At 43.2% G+C, this 21,918-nt stretch overlaps 1 pseudogene; it reads left to right on the top strand.

Moving 5' to 3' along the window:
* The first annotated feature begins 5,239 nt into the window (after positions 1 to 5,239).
* On the top strand, positions 5,240 to 21,158 carry LOC138795073 (cytochrome P450 2K6-like; annotated as a pseudogene).
* The last annotated feature ends 760 nt before the right edge of the window (positions 21,159 to 21,918 follow it).

Raw genomic sequence — 21,918 nt, 5'->3', positions numbered from 1 at the left:
TATTGGAATATTCGATCCCATTAAAGTCTATGGGAACAAGTATTCGATTAGTGAAAACATCTATTTGACCATTTGGAGGATAAAACCGGAAGCTGGGGGATTTGAACGCTTATCGAATATTTATCGAATATTCGCGGGATATTTGTACGAATATTGAATATTCGAATATCTCATTATTCGATCGAAAAGTATTCGCTGATTACTACACAGTACTACAGGTTTCAGAATGCAATGCTTTCCCCCAGCTGTTCATCACAGTCCTCCACCCTGCCCATTCCCCGCCCAAAGCTGTTGCAGAACATCTAGGCTGTGCAGTTTTATTGTGTTACTAAATTAATTGCAGTAATTTATCATTTCATTGTATTCCCACCCACACAGCTAACTGTATTCTCTACCTGTAACAGCACACAGCACGCTGTATTCTCTACCTGTAACACCACACAGCACACTGTATTCTCTACCAGTAACACCACACAGCACACTATATTCTCTCCCTCTAACACCACACAGCACACTGTTTTCTTTACCTGTAACACCACACAGCACACTGTATTCTCTATCTGTAACACCACACAGCACGCTGTATTCTCTACCTGTAACACCACACAGCGCACTGTATTCTCTACCTGTAACACCACACAGCACGGTGTTCTCTAAATGTAACACCACACAGGACACTGTATTCTCTACCTGTAACACCACACAGCAGAGTGTTCTCTACCTGTAACACCACACAGCACACTGTGTTCTCTACCTGTAACACCACACAGCACACTGTATTCTCTACCTGTAACAGCACACAGCACGCTGTATTCTCTACCTGTAACACCACACAGCACACTGTATTCTCTACCTGTAACACCACACAGCACACTGCATTCTCTACCTGTAATGCTTATATTGGAATAAAGTAAAGAACATTTTGAATTTAATTTTTGTTTTCTTTTCATCTCCACGTACCTATTATGATCAAGCATCTTCTATCTTTGATGTTGAGCCCCACAATAAGGACTTTATCCAATTTTATCTTACATGGGATATACTGTTTATGCCTAATTTTATTGCCCAGGTGGGATTGGTGTTGCCGGCTCTGATCCTATGTGCCGTTTAGCATCATTTAATTGTTTTACTGCAACATTTTTGGGAATACTCTGCAGTACTGCAATGAAACTCCAATATGTGTGAACATTTTTCACTGCAGACTTTTGCACAATCAGTGAAGTTGCAGTAGCTGCTCCTGGCTGGTCAGAGATGGTGATTCACTCAGGGGATTGGAGGATCCAGCCAAGCCTCCTGTGACATCACACCCTGCCCCCTGTCTGCATCATCAGCCTGTGCTCCGCAAACACACACAATAAACTAGCATTGCACTTCTGTGGGTGCTATATATCCGGCATACACTTCTATTTTTTTTATTTGTAGCGCTTACTTTATTCTAAGGCCCAGTAACATGACCACTCTGCCTGTGTTTTCTTTACTTCCTGTGATGTCACCTTCCCTTTCTGTTTCCTGTTCCTGCCAGTGAGGCAACAGTGAGTCATCAGGTGGGTGGGGTTATGCATCCACATTTCATTAGCCACACCCCTGTAAGAGAACACAGAGGTTAGCCATGTTGTGGGTGGCACAGAGGTTAGTCATGTTGTGGGGGCACAGAGGTTAGCCATGTTGCTTTGTAATGTTGGGGTCCTGGAATAAGATGCATGTAGGATGCATGGATTTTATCGCACTCTTCAAAACATTGACAGCCTTATTGGGGACAGGATCAAATATGAGTGACTACAATCTAGATTAACTAAAACCCATAGCCTATAGCAAACAGTCAGATTATATATATATATATGTGTGTGTATGTGTGTGTATATATATATATATATATATATATATATATATATATATATATAATATGTGTGTGTGTGTATATATATATATATATACACATTGCAGGTGTATGTCCTCGGGGGGCCAGACGGGAACTTCCGGCAGGCATATGGCGGCGGGGCGGATGGGGGAGCAGAGCAGCACACCTCCCAGGCGGCATATAGGGTTGGGGCTGACGGGGAGCAGAGCAGATGGGCCGGGGGAGCGGTAGGCCTGTCGCAGGGTGGGCCAGATGGGAGTGGAGCGCCACACCTCCCGGCAGGCAAACGGCGGTGGGGGTGGACGAAAAGCGGACAGGCTGGTGGAGTGGGAGGTGCGCAGCAGCAGAAACATGTGGAACGGGGAGCAGAGAGGTGGCGGAGGCGGACGGGGAGCAGAGCGTACAGGCCAAGGGGAGCCGAGAGGCGATGTGGTAAGCAAATTCTATGTCACAGGGGGAAATGATAGAGTTTGTTCCATCATTTCCCGGAAAGAGGTCAGTGATTTGATCAATTCTCTAGGGAAATGATGGAACGGCACAGCCATTTCATCACTTCCCGGCATTTGATCAAATCCCTTAGAGATTTGATAAAACCCCTGATTCTATCATTTCACTACAATATATATATATATATATATATATATATATATATATATATATATATATATATATATATTGTAGTGAATGGTAGAGAGGCAAAAATGTTTAATGTTCAAGTCTTTCAGCATTCTAGAGGATATGTAAATATATATATATATATATATATATATATATATATATATATATATATATATATTATATATATATATATATATATATATATATTTACATATCCTCCAGAATGCTGAAAGACTTGAACATTAAACATTTTTGCCTCTCTACCAGTTTAAGTGTAAACCCCCTTAAAATGAAGAGGAATAATAGTTCCTAATATAGACCCAGTACTCTATGTTGTTTGTCCGGGCAGACGCTGTTTAGTATGTGAAAGTTAGTTGACTTTGTGGTGTCTGCACATAAAGTGAGGGGAGATTCTACAAATTCAATAGATAACAATAACCTGGTCTTCAAAGGGTTAAGAAGACACTATTGGAATGTTGGGAGGAGGACCCAGATCACATTTCAACAGGTATTCTGAGGGGTTAAATACTTTGTATTGGGTTACAAACAGACAATTCAGAAGGAGTGAAGAGAGAGGCAGTGATATTCTCAGTGTGTGGTAAGTAACTGGGACTAGGTGGGTATTTACCCGCAGCAAACATGTATGAAACTCTTGGCAACTGTCCTATTCACATTTGTAAGATCACTGCGTACAGACATTAGTAATAGAGCACACACTCATGCGTATACATGTACTTGGTATAACAATGTGTTAGCCTTACAATTCAAAGGAAACATCAGCATGAACATGGAAATTAAAAGTAGAGAAAGGATGAAGCTATCTATGTAGTCATTCATTGTACCAAAGTAAATAAATACTACATTTATATCATTTGGGCTGTTCATGTTGTACAGCAGCTTTATTTATAATAATACTTCCCTTCACAGCTAAAATTGACTTGTAATACCACACCTAGCCACACGGTGTGCTGTGCTTAATTACATAGAGCATGAAGCTGGGCAGAATAACAGGCTCTGTTACATTCTCAGAGGTTTTGCCAATCGGTAATCGGAATCACAAGACGTATCTCAGAGTTTACTGTATGGTTAAAGGGGTTTTCCAATATATTTTTTTTCTTTTTTAGCAGTCTTCAAATCCAATCTGCAGACTGCTGAACTCTGTGTATTACTCAAGATGGTGGGGGAGGATAAGACCGGCTCCGATCACTTCCAGCTATACAGCGTCCTGCTGCCTCACCATCCCCCTCCTGTCCTGCTCTGTGTAGATGTCAGCAGGGCCGTCTTAACAGCATTATGGGCCCCTGGGCAGAGGTGCGAATTGGGCCCCCCCCCCCAACTGCCGCCATCAAATCCCCCACATCTTTGCATATAGTGCCCCCCCATAGTAGTCAATTCCCCCATATAGTGCCCCCAATAGTAGCCAGTACCCCCCATAGTAGCCAGTACCCCCCATAGTAGCCAGTACCCCCCATAGTAGCCAGTACCCCCCATAGAAGCCAGTACCCCCCATAGTAGCCAGTGCCCCCATAGTAGCCATCGCCCCCCATAGTAGCCAGTGCCCCCCATAGTAGCCAGTACCCCCATAATAGCCAGTGCCCCCCATAGTAGCCAGTGCCCCCCATAGTAGCCAGTGCCCCCCATAGTAGCCAGTGCCCCCATAGTAGCCAGTGCCCCCCATAGTAGCCAGTGCCCCCCAAAGTAGCCAGTGCCCCCATAGTAGCCAGTGCTCCCCATAGTAGCCAGTGCTCCCCATAGTAGCCAGTGCTCCCCATAGTAGCCAGTGCCCCCCATAGTAGCCAGTGCCCCCCATAGTAGCCAGTGCCCCCCATAGTAGCCAGTGCCCCCCATAGTAGCCAGTGACCCCCAAAACAACAAACCAGTTACTCACCCATCCGCCGGCCCCAGCAGCTCCTCTCCCGGCAGCGCGAACTCCAATCATCCTCCGGGCACAGGCGGCGGGGTACAGAGAGACTGCCTGTGCCGGAAGTGTCGGCTGCACGACACATCCAGGACACAGGCAGCGTCTCTGTACCCCGCTGCCTGTGCCCGGAGGATGCGCGCTGCCGGGAGAGGAGCTGCTGGGGCCGGCGGACGGGTGAGTTCCTGTACTGCCCGCCCCTTCTATCGCCACTTAGCTGAGCCGATCAGAAGCCCAGGAAAGTGCTGCTCATTGCACTTTCCTGGGCTTCTGATCGGCTCAGCTGAGAAGCGATAGAAGGGGCGGGCGGAGGGGGTCGCTCAGGGCCGCTCACTATGCATATGCATAGTGAGCGGCAATACAGGGGGCGGGCGGGACGGCTTCCTTGCGGTGCTCAGCACTGCTTGGAAGCCGTCTTCGCTTTATAGGACGCACTTAGTTTTATAAGTGCGTCTTATAAAGCAAAAAAATACAGGTGTGTCCCAGAGGGCAGGGGGGGCCCCTAGGACGCAAGGGCCCCCGGGCAGCCGCCTACCCTGCCCAATGGGTAAGACGGCCCTGGATGTCAGGTGCTGCTGGCTGTAGATAGGTGGGAGAGGGAGGTCTGCAGAGCGGGGCTGAAAGCAGGACACATACTGGAGGCTGCCAATTCTAATGTGCCCTCACCACACACACACACACTTCTTGCTGCTGCCCCCACATGTGTAATAAATATATATCTTTATAATGTGTATATACTGTATGGGGGAGATTTATCAAACATGGTGTAAAGTTAAACTGGCCCAGTTGCCCCTAGCAACCAATCAGATTACACCTTTCAAAGAGTCTGTGAGGAATGAAAGGTGGAATCTGATTGGTTGCTAGGGGCAACTGAGACGGTTTCACTGTACACCATGTTTGATCAATCTCCTCCTTTGTATGTATATATGTAATGTTTAGGCTGTGTTCACACATGACATATGGTTTGCGTTAATGATGCATTTTTAATGATATTTTGCTGTGAATTGCTGCAAAAGCTCCATTTGTGAACACAGACTTTTTTTTTTTGTCCACTCTATCATACGCACTGTAAAATGGTACCATACGGACCCCTTGACATTAATTGAGTACATATGATATCTGTCCTGTTGTTATTTGAACAGATAACGTGCCAGATAACCATTTTGTCAAGTATTTTGGACCGAACCTGTGACAGAGGCACCTAATGGAGCCTCCGACATCATTAGGCAGTGTTATTATATGGTTAGGATGTGGCGGTATTATTTGTCCCTTGTATAATGTTATTATTAGTGATATTGGTTTTGGTATAATAGATTTTATACAGTAAGTGCACGGTGATAGTACTTAAGCCCCTGTTCCATAGGGCGACTGAGAGGAGCGTCGGCAGTTAGCGAGTGAGTACAGAGGGGGCTGCGGGTGGTCTGTCTGGGTGATCGATTGATCGTCTGGGCAGCCCATAGAGGATAGTGGCAGTCCGCTGCTGCGGCTCCTATTCCACAGAGCGATGGCAATAGATCGCTTCTATAAGAAAGAAGGGGGAAAAAAAGAAACCACAAAACTTTTGACATAGTAAATTATAAGGCCGCGTTCACACATTCAGTGCACGAACACTTATGGACTGAACTTCGGAAATCCCAGCATCATCATTCATTATGATGCAGTGAGCTCCAAAATAGATACATATTCGTGTTACTGTACTGATGTAGCTATGACAGTACAGTAGTCTTCACGTACTTATCAGCTGCTGTGTGTCCTGCAGGAAATGTTGCTTACTTTCCAGTCTGACACAGTGCTCTCTGCTGCCACCTCTGTCCATGCCAGTAACTGTCCAGAGCTTTCCTGCTTTCTAAGTTTTCTATGGTAATTTGCTAATGCTCTGGGAGGTTCCTGTCTTGGACAGAGGTAGCAGCAGAGAGCACTGTGTCAGACTGGAAAGAAGGCAACATTTCCTGCAGGACATACAGAAGCTGATAAGTATGGGAAGACTATCCCCCCACCCCCGCACAACACAATCGCGGAGGAGCGGTCCCTGCATTATGTGTGCCCGGGGCTCTGTGCCATAATGGTCCCTGCATCCTGTGTGCCTGGGGCTCTGTGCTGTAATCTCAAGCTGCAGTGCATGGGATAGGGGACGAAGCAGAGTGTAGGAGAACATCAGGAACATGGAGAGGTAATGTAAACTGTTTGGGCAAGACCTGCACAGACATCCCTAGCGATGTCTGTGGAGCCCTTGCTAAACAATTATAAGGCCACAATAAGGCTATGTTTACACTACGTAAGAGACCGGCCGTTCCGTGACCCGGCCGTCTGCAGTACCGGCCGGATGATCTTTCCGCCAGCAGTGTTCTGATGCGGCCGGAGCCGCCGGCTTCATTGTGTGAACTGACAGGGCTTTCTGCAGCCGCAGAAAACTGCCATGTCATGGCGCCGCATGGGATCCCTGAGGGAGAGTATACGAGGTGTACACGCTCGGCCGGGATCCCATAGAAGACTAGGCAGTGTTCCACACCGTACAAAGTATGGTCGTTGTTGCCGATGGCAACAACGGCCGTACTTTTATCCTGTGTGAACATAGCCTAATGGTGCGTTGGTGAATAGAAAAAAAAAATCCTGCTTGGGGGCGTTCCTAGTGATGAGGAAGGACGGAGGGGCGGTACAATCCTAGGGCACACAAACTCAAGGCCACGCCAATTTGGCACAGGGCTGCAAGTTTAAAAGTAGTTTTTTATGACAATAACTGCATCACCTGCCAAACGGACTCAAGGACAGATGGTGGATTAAAAGCAGCTATCCGAAGGTACAAGTGGTTTGAGGCAGATTGTGGGTACAGAGTCGCTTTAAGATTTTGTCATGTCATACATGCATCGGATCTCAGATGTACCATAAGGATATGTTCACACACTCAGTTATTGAAGAACTCTCCTTTTCTTTATGTAGATTCGACCAACATCATGCTGGGCCCTGCCTTCATCACTATTGTTCTCCTCGTCATTATTATCCTTTTTTTTTACCAAAGTATTTTATAATCAGAAGGAAAATAAGTACAAGAATTTCCCTCCCGGACCCAAGTGTTTGCCAATCATTGGGAATCTTCATATATTTGACATGAAGGACCCTTCCAAAACATTCACCCAGGTAAGGGAACGGACCTGATCATACTGAATGAGGCTAAACAGCGAAATTACATTTGTGGCGTATCAGGAAGAGATTGTCTACACTCTAAGGCTGGGTTCACACTATGTATATTTGAGGCTGTATTTGTGAGGCTGTATAGCAACCAAAACCAGGAGTGGATTGAAAACACAGAAAGGCTCTGTTCACATAATGTTGTAATTGAGTGGATGGCCATCATTTAATGGCAAATATTTGCTGTTATTTTAAAACAACGGCTGTGGTATTGAAATAATGGCCGTTATTTACTGTTATATGGCGGCCATCCACTCAATTTCAACATTGTGTGAACAGATCCTTTCTGTGTTTTCAATCCACTCCTGGTTTTGGTTGCTATGAGGACCTGACATGAGGACCAAATACAGCCTCAAATATACATAGTGTGAACCCAGCCTGAACATGTATGTGGAACAGGTTGACTCCAATCAATAGGGGGTAACAAATCCTAGCACTTAAAGGGAACCTGTCACCAGGACAATGCTTTCTAATCTATCACCATCATGTTATAGAGCAGGAACAACTGAGCGCATTGTGGGAAAGGATTCAGTATAACTTGTAAGAGAAACAGATTGCTGAACTCGGGGAGACCAGCCAAACGACAACACTGCCAGCTACTAGTGAAAGCGCTCAATGCACTGAAGTCCTAGGTGCATTGCCCCCTGGGAAACATGAACATGCAAAAGAAGAGCCCGTGGAGCCTCATCGAAGAGTCTCAAAACACAGGACTAGCCAGATATCCCTCCAGGAAGGACCCAGCCAAGGGATGGCTCCTGTTAGAAAACCACCAAAACCACCATATTAAGTGGCCCTATAAGTCTTAGTTTATCCCTTGTCATTACATTGACTTATAGGGCCACTTAATATGGTGGTTTTGGTGGCTCCACAGGCTCTTCTTTTGCATGTTCAGTATAACTTGTGACCCCTTGATTGAAATCCCTGCTCATTCTTTTTTAAGGAGTCCAGTGGGCGGTGTCACTCAATGGATTGGACTCTTTTTAGCATGGAAACATCAGAGATTTCAATCATTAAGTTACAAGTTATACTGAATCTTTTCCCATAAAGATATATATCAATCTACTCAGGCATAAATCATTATAAATGAGGCGTGAAAGGAGGTCTTCTCCCCGCCTTGTCGCTCACCCAGCCCGTCCATCAGGCGAGCGGGGCATACGCCAGGGAGAAGGGGCGAATCTGCACCTTCTCCCTGGCGTACGCCTCGGGCGGACGTTTAGTAAATATCCTCCTTAGTGTGTTGTTATGGTGGAGTACCCAGGAGTAAGGGTACCGTAGCCCTGTATCAAACTACTCTAGCCAAGGTGGAGTGGCTTGTTAGCACCACCATGGACACTAAGAAGATGGCACATGACCCCTGCTTGAAGGTTTGGGTGTACATTATAATAATGTGTTATAACTATAAATGACTGTTTTATTGCATTATATGATCCTTTTACTTTACAGTTAAGTAAAAAGTATGGCCCAGTGTTCAGCATCCAGCTGGGGATGCAAAAGACAATGGTATTGTATGGATATGATGCGATGAAGGACGCGTACATCAACCACGCTGAAGACTTTGTTGACAGAGCTGACATACCGATTTTCAACGACATATTTAAAGGACACGGTAAAAAAGGCCGACATTTAACTCTGTGACTATTTAAGATGCTCATGTACACTGTACCACCTAGGTCATGGGTCTCAAAACTGCGGCCCTCAGCTGTTGCAAAACCACAATTCCCATCAGGCCCGGACAGCTAAAGCTTTGGATTTAGCTGTCCAAGCATGATGGGAAATGTATTATTGCTTCAGCTGGAGGACCAGAGTTTGGAGACCCATGACCTGGGAAATCGCACCATGGAAGTACATATTCATTGTGGTGGTGAATAGCTTAGAAATCTTTTGAGATTTTAAAGAGATATGTAAAAAGTGTCTAATTGTCCAGAGGTGTACCGATCAGCGGGGAAGAGACCACACTAAGAGCAATCCTCTCCTGGCTCTCTGTCACGTGATCAGTTGGGCTCATAATGTAAGTCTATAGAGCCTGACTGATTAGGCTGACACAGAGTAGGGAGCGGACGCACTTCAGCATGGTCCTCTCCCTGCGCGTTCTGGCAATCAGTACGGGTGTGAACACTCAGACCTGGACCAATTAAAAATTTTGACATCTCAATAGTCTTCTATGATGACAGTGACACTTTAGTTTTTCTACAGCGCCACAACTTGTGATCGAAGTAATATACAGTGCCTGGTCATTTTTGAGAGTTGTCCATGTAAGGTCAGGATAAGTCTAGTGATGAGCGAGTACTAAAATGCTCGGGTGTTTGTTACTCAAGACGAGTGAAGGTCGTGTGAAAACCTGTCAACCTCAGAAAATGATGGTAACACAACGGAAATGGACAGGAAACAGCAGGGGCAGCATGTATGCATGCCTCTGAGGCTGCCTAATCGCACCATTATGCCAAATTCTGGGCAACAGCCTGGTTAAAATAGAGCTAGGCATAGGGACCACCCAAAAACTCAGCCTGACACAGCATGGCATTGAGAACACAGGGAACCCTTAAAACAGAGGTAGCTTATCATGAACCACCCAAAAACTTTGCCTGACACAGCATAGCGGTGAGGACAAAGAGAACCATTAAAACAGAGGTAGCATATGAACCACCCCAAAATTTAGGCTGACACAGCATGGTGGTGAGAACACGGAACCATTCAAACACAGGTAGCATATGAACCACCCAACAACTTAGCCTGACACCACTGACCCAGACCAAGATGGACAATACAATCATCCAATTAAAATAGCCGGATTATGGCTAGATTTAGCCTCACACTCTCATGCAAACAAGGATGCTAAATTGAATTTGACTTTGAATTTGACTTTAGCAGTTGGGGTAACATTCCCTGCATCATGTGACTTCCCACTTATCCCCCCACCACTGTTTTGACTTTGAATTTGACTGTAGCAGTTGGGGTGGCTGTCTCAGCACAATACTCAATATAACTGCAGAACTGATGTGGCTCAGGCATCCTGGTTTTAATTCCTTGAGGATCTGGCAATTGTCTCATGCATGCCATGTTCTGCCCCTTCACAGCCAGAGGAGTTTGTATCTTCTTGCAGTGCAAGGATCTGCAGGCAGGGAATGGGAAGACAAAACCAATAATCCACTCTTTAAGGAGAAAGATATTGCCGTAACCTTTGGAAAATTTACAGAGTTGTGTATCACTGAGCTTCATCTTTCCAGAATGAGCAAAACACTGTGCAGTCTTTGTTACAATTTTGCAATAAATTTGTAATAAATTTGTAGTAAATGTGCTCAGAATCAGGGAAGGGTCCAGAAAAAAGTTCCTGGGAGCATGGTGGTGGATCTTAATCCCTTCTTTCCCTGGAGGGGCCAGGCTGTGGGGAAGGAGGCTGAGCTTCTGGAGAAAGGGTTCCACTCCCTTGGGTAGCGTGGGTGGACTGCGTGGAAGACTGGGTGGAAGATAAGTTACTGGACACATTATCCGCTATCCACGTCAGCACCTGTTCATGCTGCTGCGGTTTCAATAGTGGTGTACCCTGAGACCCCGTAAGTTGCAAGAAGAAGCTGAGATTGAATGTCTGCGGTGTGCCACTGCTCCCTCCTTAACAGGTGCTGCTGTGTCACCCTGCCCAGAATCACGGCCTCTGCCCACTGCATCGCTTGGAACCTCACGCCCTCGTCCTCGACCCTTACCCCTGGGCTTCACCATTTTATGGACACTGCACAGTCAAGACTGAGACAGCTGCACTACAGATCACAGCAAGCCAGGAAAATATATTACTCAGACTACTTTTGGAGGTAGTCGTATAGAGTCTGTGTGTAAGTGCTGTTATATGGTGTATAGCAGCACTTGCACAGGGCAATTAGCAGTGAGCTTGGGTATGCCCACAGTAAGAAATACAGAAACAAGAAAATTTACTGGTGGTCAGGTCCCACTAGTTTTTGGGAGGTTGTGGTATACAATCTGTTGGTGGCTGCACCTATACACTCTGTGACAGCCCCTTTACACTGTGCAAGCAGTAGTGAACTTAAATATGGCTTGCGTAAGAAAGACAGAAATCTGGAAATATACTCTGTGACACCCCCTTACAATGAGCAGTGAAGTTCTATGCAGGTGTACTACAAATCACAGCAGTACAATGTACTACAGCAGCACCACCAGCCACAAAATCATAAAAGAGTACTGAGCACTTCTTAGGGGTGTGTATGCAACACGTAATGTCCCCTTTCTGCCAGCAGCCGATCACCACAGTGTGCTGCTGAAAATGTGGTAGCTGCACTGCAAGTCCCAGCCAGCAGTCTGTAGTTATACAATTTAAAAACAATTTGAAGCCCTTACAAGGGCTGTTTGTTTGTATTGCTAGTATTCCCTGCCTACTGGAACGCTAATTCCCTCCCTAAAGCTCTCCTTGGCCAGCAGCAGCTCTGTCCCTGATATCTCCAGCATACATGTGACCCTAGCCTTGTCAGCCGCGCTTTTTATATGGCAGGGTCATCTGATTTGGCCAACCAATTGCTGCTGTCGACATGTATGGGTCCCACGTGATCGCAGGATGTACCAAAGAGTGTCCTGCATGTTTATTGGCTGAGAAATCGCGCCCAAACTTACAGGAAACGGATGATGAGATTTTCTCGAGTATCGAGAGATGCTCATCCGAGTAACGAGTAACTTTAAGTACTCTAATACTCGAACGAGTACCAAGGTAGGACGAGCATGCTCGCTCATCACTAGATAAGTCCTTCAGTGGAAGAGATGCTCTTTGTAACTGCCCTTAACCTTTCAGTACTTTTTTCTCTTTTTTTTTTTTTTTTTTTTAAAGGCGTTGTCTTTTCTAGTGGTGAAAACTGGAAAGTAATGCGACGATTTACACTTTCAACATTGAGAGACTTCGGAATGGGAAAGAAATCTTTAGAAGATCGGTTAAATGAAGAAAGTGACTGCCTAGTACAGATATTTAAATCATATGGAGGTAAGAAGTACTATGTGCATTGAGTTATTTTTAGGTGTTAAAAATAATATTATTATTATTAATATAAATGATTAATGAAATTCCTGCCAATATGTTAAGGAAATTCGCCAAAAAAAAAAAAAAAAATGGCGGCTGCATATGCTGTCTGGAGCATCACTGGGCAGGAGAAAGGGATTAACCGAAACCATTTTTTTATTGTAATTTTTCAATTTTTGAAACCATAACAGCATGCTTTACAAATTTGCCCTTCTGTAATAGTCTCAGTATTGTAGCTACAATAGTTTTGGCTGTTTTAATGAAATTAGTTAAAATTTGATTCGAGAATCTTAACGTGTTTGACCAAAAATTCACGAAGTTCCTGAAACGAATTTCCGGCTGCTTTACTCTAATTATTAATAATAATAATAATAATAATAATATAAGAAGAATGATGATTATATAATTTTTATTTTTTGTATGGGGGCCTATGCCTGCTGTATGTGAGGTTTGATGCAAGGAGATTTCTCTGGCCTATACAGTACACCCAATAAAGACATTAAAATACAACCTATTAAGACTATATTTTACTAGCTTACATGCAGTAAGCTTCACGCTCCCTTATTTTAGCCAAGTTTACAATTTTTTTATTTTATTTTTTTCCCCCAAAAGAACAAGAACTTTTTTTCATGTCCATCCCACTTATGTAGTACATTTCAAAAGTCCATTCTCGGCGCTCACCATATCATGCTTCAAAAATATTTTATTGTAGAAAAGTCATCAGAATACATATAGTAACATAGTAAATAAGGTTGAAAGAAGACAAGAGTCCATCAGATTCAACCTAGGGAAACCACCCCACTACAAGGAGAAAACTCCCCCCCCGACTCCAATGGCAACCAGAATAATCCCTGGATCAACGTATCACCGGAAATCTAATGCCCATAACTTGTAATGTTATATTGTTCAAGAAAAGCATCCAGGCCTCCTTTGAACTTATTTAATGAATCGGCCATGACAACATCATGTGGCAGAGAGTTCCACAGTCTTACCGCTCGTACAGTAAAGAACCCGCGTCGATGCTGATGTCATGTCCCCCCTTGTCATGGTTACAGACCTAGGAGTAAAAAGATCACTACAAAGATATTTGTACTGTCCATTCATATATTTGTACATTGTGATCAGATCGCCCCTAAGATGTCTTTTTTCTAGCGTAAATAACCCCAAGCTTGATAACCTGTCTTGGTACTGTAACCCACCCATTCCCTTAATGACCTTTGTTGCCCTCCTCTGCACCCGCTCCAGTTCAGCTGTGTCCTTTATGCATCTATACCTCTTTTGATGCATCCCATTATTTTATTAGCCTTGGCAGCTGCTGCCTGGCACTGATCACTAAACTTGAGTTTACTGTCCACCAATACCCCCAGGTCCTTTTCGGAAGTAGTTTTACCCAGTGTTTTATTATTTAGCACATAACTGTACTTATTATTTCTATGGCCCAAGTGCATAACCTTACATTTATCCACATTAAACTTCATTTGCCATTTCACCACTCAAGCCTCTAGCTTCTCCAAATCCCTCTGTAATATGATATTATCCTCCTCTGTACTGATTACTTTACCCAGTTTAGTATCATCTGCAAAAATGGAGATTCTGCTCTGTAGCCCCTAAACAAGATCATTAATAAAAATATTAAAAAGAAGTGGAGCCAACACTGGCCCCTGTGGTACCCCACTAGTAACTTAAACCCAATCTGAATATGTTCCATCAATGACCTCCCTCTATTTTCTATCACACAACCAGTTACTTACCCATTTGCATACGTTTTCCCCGAGTCCCAGCATCCTCATTTTGTAGACCAACCTTTTATGCGGCATAGTATCAAATGCCTTTGAAAAGTCCAGATACACAACATCCACAGCCTCCCCCAGGTCCAGTGTATAACTGACCTCTTCATAGAAGCCGATCAGATTAGTCTGACAGGATCGATCCCTCATAAATCCATGCTGGTGCTGCGTCATAACATTATTTTCATTAAGATACTCTAGTATAGCATCTCTTACAAACCCCTCAAATACTTTACCTACTATAGATGTAGACTTACAGGCCTGTAGTTTCCAGGATCACTCTTTGACCCCTTCTTGAATATTGGTACCACATTAGCTATGCGCCAGTCCTGTGGAACAATCCCTGTCGTAATAGAATCTTTAAATATTAGGAATAACGGTCTGTCTAACACAGTATTTATTCTTGCAAAACTCTAGGATGGATACCTTCTGGGCCCGGTGACTTATGGATTTTAATGTTTTTAAGGCGTCTCCCCACTTCTTGTTGTGTTAGGCAGGTGAGATTTATGGGAGGATTTATATTATCCCTAGTCATGTCATCTGTTATGGGATTCCCCTCTGTGAATACAGTAGAGAAGAATGTATTTAGTAGATTGGCCTTTTCCTCTTCCCCCTCCACCATTACACCCAGATTATTTTTGAGGGGACCAACATTTTCGTTTTAAGTCTTTTGTTGTTTATATAGGTGAAAAACATTTTGGGATTTGTTTTACTTTCTGTGGCTATCCTTCTTTCTGTTGCTATATTTGCTTCTTTTATTTGCTTTTTACACATTCTATTCTTCTGTCTATAGTTGCTCAATGCTTCCCCACTACCTTCTTGTTTTAGTAGTCTGAATGCTTCTTTCTTATCATTTATTGCACCCCTTACAGCTGAAGTTAACCACATTGGATTTCTCATATTTCTACTACATTTATTCCCATATGGTATGTATCGTTCACATGAATTAACCCAGGATGCTCTTAAATATGTCCCATTTCTCTTGTGTACTTTTATTTCTGAAGGCATTGTCCCAGTCTATGTTCCCAAGGTCCTCTCTTAGTTTTTGGAAATTAGCCTGAAATTTAATGTTTTTGTAGCCCCTCTGCTAATTATTTTATTGAAGGATAATTGAAAACTTACTATATTATGGTCACTATTACCTAGGTGACCCCCCACCTCTATTTTTGATATTCTGTCTGGCCTATTGGTTAATATTAGGTCCAGGAGTACCCCCCCCTCTTGTTGGTTCCTGTACTAGTTGGGAAAGGTAATTATCCTTTACTATTTCCAAAAACACGCTTCCCTTCCTGGAGCTGCTGGTTTCTGCGTTCCAGTTTATATTTGGATAGTTAAAGTCCCCCATAATAATGACTTCCCCCTGCTTCGCTGCCACATCTATTTGTCTTATAAGAAGATTTTCTGACTCTTCCACTATACTTGGAGGTTTATAACTCACTCCTATAAGAATTTTATTATTATTCGTCCCTCCCCTTATTTTTACCCAAAGAGACTCCACACTATTATTACTTATATCCTCCCGCAAAATGGGCTTAAGGCATGATTTAACATATAGACAGACCCCTCCCCCTTTCTTATTTTTACGGTCATTTCTGAATAGACTATAACCCTGGATATTAACAGCCCAGTCATAACTCTCATCCAGCCATGTCCTGCTTATCCCCACTATATCATATTTCTCTTCAACCATTATGAGTTCTAATTCCTCAGCTTTATTAGTGAGGCTTCGAGCATTAGTATACATACATTTAATATGTTTTTCCATTTTCCCTTTTGCTCTTGTCACTAGTAACTGTTCTAACCCCTCCCGCAGCTCCACCCCCAGTTCCATAATTTAGGCCCAGCTCTCCATCTACTCTGTCTTCACTTACTATATTGTAGTTGCCCCCCCCGGTCCCTAGTTTAAACACTCCTCCAACCTCTTAGCCATCTTCTCCCCCAGCACGGCTGCACCCTCCCCATTGAGATGCAGCCCGTCCCTACCGTAGAGCCTGTAACCGACCGAGAATTCGGCCCAGTTCTCCATGAACCCAAACCCCTCTATCCTACACCAGTTTTTGAGCCACTTATTTACCTCCCTAATATCCTAATATGACGGGACGTTTCGGCATCAGTTGTAGACAGTTGAGGAAGGCTTGATGCTGAAACGTCCCATCATATGTATTCTGATGACTTTTCTACAATAAAATATTTTCGAAGCATGATATGGTGAGTGCCAAGAATGGACTTATGAAGTGTTATGAGGATTTTTTTCTTACTACGAGCACCACCCTTGACGTGCCACCTGAAAAAACAGTTTTTTACTTATGTAGTACAAACCTCAACATTACAGCACTCAAGTGCTGAATGATGCACTCAGTAAAGCACACCCAAAAACAATAGAAGACCAAGAATCCCCCTTAGTACAGACTCTAGACCAGACCTCACTGTTTAGAGACCCCAGACCTATCTGGATGAAGAGACCAGTCCGGTCTAGAAACGCGTAATGCTGAGCCTTTTATACATGTTTTTATTATTTTAATAAAGTAGTTTTATACTTCATTTGTTGGGAGTAGCTGCGCCTGTTATACCTGCTGGAATTTGGAGAGGAGGTCTGCAACCATTGACCAATGACCTTCCCACTTAGGGTCATATTTTATTAGAAGAGAACATATTGTCTGAATATAATGGACAATATTCTACCCCGGTAATCTATTCTTCTTCCAGGAAAGCCATTTGAGAACACTACCATAATTAACAGTGCTGTCGCCAATGTTATCGCTTCTATATTATTTGGCCACCGATTTGATTATGGCGATCCTATAATCCAAAAAATCATGAGTGCTGTCAATGAAGACTTCAAGCTCTTGGGTAGCCCAATGATCATGGTAAGTTCTATATTATTTGGAAAAGAATGAGACTGAGTTGCCATGACAGGCATACAAAGTGAAAACAATATTCTGTGGCCCCAGCACTAGACATGGTCCCAAGGTTTATTTCACGCTGATCCTGGCACAAGTGATTTTAACTCTTTTAGTTGTTACAAAACATTACACTAAGAAGTGGTATTCTGGTTTGAGATTTTTTGATTAACCCTTTACATGTTTTACCTCCTAAGTTGTACAACACCTATCCAAACTTAATTCGCTGGTTGCCTGGAGGTCACAAGACAGTGATCAAGAACAATTTAGCGTTTCAAGACTTCTTACACAAAATGTTCATGAAGCATAAGAATCGGCTGGATGTCAATCACCAGGGGAGCCTTATTGATGCCTTCCTGACAAAGCAGCTGGAGGTAATCTGGAATTCCCATATGAGATGTGACATAATCAACCCTTAGTAGACATGATATAGATTTCTGTGTTGCTATACGTCTATGCCTGCTAGTCCATGCAGCGGCATACAGAAGTTCTCTTCTTGTGTAATGTTGAAGGTATCCCTCAATCACTAAGGTCTTCATTAATATTCCAGAATAATCCTGAATCAGAACAGTTTTTTCACAATGACAATTTAACCCACCTCGTGTCCAATTTGTTTGTTGCTGGGATGGAGACGACTTCTACAACTCTGAGATGGGCCATCCTGCTGATGATGAAATACCCAGAGATCCAAAGTAAGGAACCTTCAGCATATAACACTGCAGTTTATGCATGTAGACAAATCCCTGCCCAGATGTGGTGGTCAAAGGACAGACAATTTAGCTTCCAAATATAATGGCCAACGGCTTTCTCATGTGGGCATGCTTTTGTCATAGTTTTAGCATTCTCATACTAGTGTGATCTATCTGCAGCAGTCATGGTCAACCACTATCTGGGCAGACCAAAGATTTGAGGGCCACATATTATCTTCAATGACCCTTTTCCCTACATTTGCAGTGGAAGATTCGTTATGCATGTGCTGTCATTAATTATATATCATGGTAAATGGCTCTGCTGTGGCCTGTGGTGCTGGATTGCAACAGCAAATGGGCGTCTGGTGTTTTCATTTTGTGGCTAGGAGTGGCGCTACCAACCCCCGGAGACACTGGCACTGGGGTTTGTAAAGGGGAGCACAAATGTGTGGGTGCAGGTGCAGCAGAGAAGAATTTGTACAAAGTCCGGAACTTAATCAAACACTTTAGTTGCCAGACTTGAACATTTTAACAGATCAGCTCAACATTACTGATAAGTAGGGGAATACTTAAGATTTTTAAATAGAAGTAATTTACAGATCTGTATAACTTTCTGACACCAGCTATTTTAAAAACTACCCCCCCCCCCTCTCTCTTTAAGATGAACAGGGAGAGATTGGATGGTGATAATACCCATGATGGAACTGTTACCCTGCATACAGTATATAGTGCCTCCACATACCTGATATACTGTATATAGCCCTTCTTCCCCATGTACACAACTTATCTCTCAGAGGTTGCAGTCTTTCTTTTCTCAGCTCCCTCTGCAGGAAGTAACATCATTGTGTGATGCCGCCACCTAACGGACAGATGATTGAAGTTTACCCAAGAGACTTAAGCCAAAGAGACATGAGAATAGACCTAGAGGCCACAGGGTTGCCATCACTGCTCTATAGTGTCCATTCTAGGAAATAATGTCACATGTATCCTAAAAGAAGCTCTCCCCCCCCCCCCCCCCCAAGAATTTTTGTACTGTTTATGTACTGGTTTAATTAATCATTAAACTTTCTATAAGTAAGTATCCCGTGTATCACTTCTTTTTAGAAAAAGTTCAAAGGGAAATAGACGAAGTAATAGGACTGCGCCAGCCTCAGATGGAACAGCGCAAACACATGCCCTACACGGACGCTGTCATACATGAGATTCAGAGGTTTAGGAATATTACAACCGCCCTCGTTCCGAATGCTGCAACTGAGGATGTGATGTTCCGAGGCTACTTCATTCCAAAAGTAAGATACAATTATTATAAAAGGTGTATTCCGAGTATAATAAAGTATATAATTTCTTTAATAAAGATAGATTTAGATAAATATTTATTATTATTATTATTATTATTATTATTATTATTATTATTATTAATTTTATTTTTTATTTTTTTTGTACATGGAGTACCAGCTGTAATGGATCCCCCCCTCCTGCCACCAATGGCTGTGCCAGGAACTGCAGGGCTAAACAAGCTCTGGTTTCGACATGCTAGGTGATTGACAGTTATGATACACTGTGCCAACACAGACAGCTTCCCCAAGTGTAATGTCTATTCTGAAGCTAAAATATTAGATGTCCCTGCCATAGTATAAAAATAAAAACCTTTGCTGTTGCAAATATATGTCCAAAGTTTTGATTGGTTGGAGCCTGAGTGTTCGGGTCTCCCCCACACAGATCCTTAGATATAGCTGGAAGAAGCTTACATCTGTGTGCTTCACTCCCTGCATCCATGCAATCTCTGCACTCTGCATGAGATGAGCTCCATCAGAGAATGCAGGGGGCCAAGGAGAGAAGTGCTCAGCCAGGCTTATAAAGATCAGTGGGGGTCTCAATATTATTTTTCTTTTAATAACAAGTATACTTTAAGGGAGACCATTGGTTTGGAATATTTATATTCTTCTACCCTATATATGTATATATTATTTATTTATCTGCCTAATATTTCCAGGGCACCCATGTTCTTCCAATATTGGCTTCTGTACTGACGGATAAAAAATACTTTGAAAAACCGGATGAATTTTATCCAGAACATTTTCTCAATTCTCAAGGACACTTTGTGAAAAACGAAGCCTTTCTGCCCTTTTCAGCAGGTATTATTGACATTGCTCGTCCTCCACTTGCTCTATGTTGTGTGGAATGAATATTGCTGGGTGAGGATGTAACAAACTGTTTCCCCAGTCAGTAGTTGGTACACAACCCCTCCCCGCACCCTACACCTTCCTATCTATCACATGGCCAGGGCAGATTTGTATCCACTGGAAAGTTCTTGAAAGATCTTGCCACATAAAGTATACAGCTCTCATGCAGATCAATGTATCCTGAATACAACCGGAAGATATAATAACCTCCAGTTGAATTTTTGGAAGATAATATAGAGATGTTGAACTCTTCTGCCCCTTTTTAATGGTGGGGGTAACTTTACCATGGTGGACCATGACCGCTTCACTCACATACACACGAGGCCACAAATAATCGTTTTCCCTTTTTTTCTAAATTCTAGGTAAAAGACGGTGCGCAGGAGAGATCCTGGCAAAAGCCGAGCTGTTTATTTTCTTCACAAAGCTATTGCAGAACTTTACTTTCCAGGCTCCTCCTGGCATTGAGGTTGACATCACCCCTGTAGTTGGATTGACCATTGCTCCCATGATCCATGAAATGTGCGCTGTGCCACGTCATAGTGACTGACAGGCCTGGGTCATGGTTGGTGTTGGCTGGTGTCTTCTATCCCCAGGCTCTTCGCTCCTTGTTCATGATGACGTCTTGTCCATAACACCTGACCACATTAGCTTGTCTTTCTACTGCTGTGATGTCTTAAGGAAATAATCATGGATGGTTGACTACCAAACTTCTTTTACAACGTACTTAAAGCGACTCTGTACCCACAATGTGCCCCCCACAAACCGCTTGTACCTTCTTATAGCTGCTTTCAATCCAAGATCTATCCTGGAGTCAGCTCAGCAGGTGATGCAGTTATTGTCCTAAAAACAACTTTTAAACTTGAAGCCCTGTGTCAAATTGGTGTGGCCTAGAGTGTCTGTGCATAAGACTTGCACCAGCCTTCCGTCCCTCATCCCTGCCCTCTTTATCATTAGGAATGCTCCAGGCAAGTATTCTCCTATTCATCACCGGTAAGAACACTGCGCATGTGTTGGATCGTTTAGGCACCTGTGTAGTTTTCAGACAAGTAATGAATAAAAAAAAAACTGCCCAGGGGCATTCCTAATGGTAAAGAGGGTGGGGAGGAGAGGCGATGCAAGCCTGGGCACAGATACCCTAGGCAACGCAAATTTGACACAGGGCTGCAAGTATATTTTAGCAATCCTCTATAAGGCTCCAATAGTGCGGTCTATGCGCACCCGAAACACCAACATTAAAACCAATAAATAAAATACGAATGCAAGACCAAAGTATAAAGAAATCTCTTTTATTGATATATCAAAAAATTAATTAACTTAGTTAAAAAAAATATATATATATCAAGGAAAATGGAGCTAATACACAACCCCAACAAAACGGTGGATTTTACTAGGTTCCATTACATAAAGTGCTACATCACAAAATAAATAACAGTTACTGGAAAACCTATACATATATACTGGGCACTGGGTTGATATTGAACAGAAAAAGTGAACCTCAAAGTGAGTTATACAGAAAAAAAGCACCATCGAGAGATAGTAAACGTTACCCATACATGTCCTTAGTATAAAAGTCCACCTCACCATTCACCCGACGCGCATTTCGCGTGTTGCTTTATCGAGGGTGATGGTGAGGTGGACTTTTATACTAAGGCTGTTGGTACATTACTCTAGTTTTTGATTTACTAATTGGCCTTCGGCTGTGGCTTAATTGAAAAGTCCTTTGAATTTAACAGTAAAAACTGAGAAAGAACGGTAAAAGAAGAAAAAC

This window comes from Dendropsophus ebraccatus, chromosome 6, assembly GCF_027789765.1.
Source record: "Dendropsophus ebraccatus isolate aDenEbr1 chromosome 6, aDenEbr1.pat, whole genome shotgun sequence".
Lineage (NCBI taxonomy): Eukaryota > Metazoa > Chordata > Amphibia > Anura > Hylidae > Dendropsophus > Dendropsophus ebraccatus.
The sequence above is the reverse complement of the archived record's forward strand: the minus strand, read 5'-3'. Positions and strand labels throughout refer to the sequence as shown.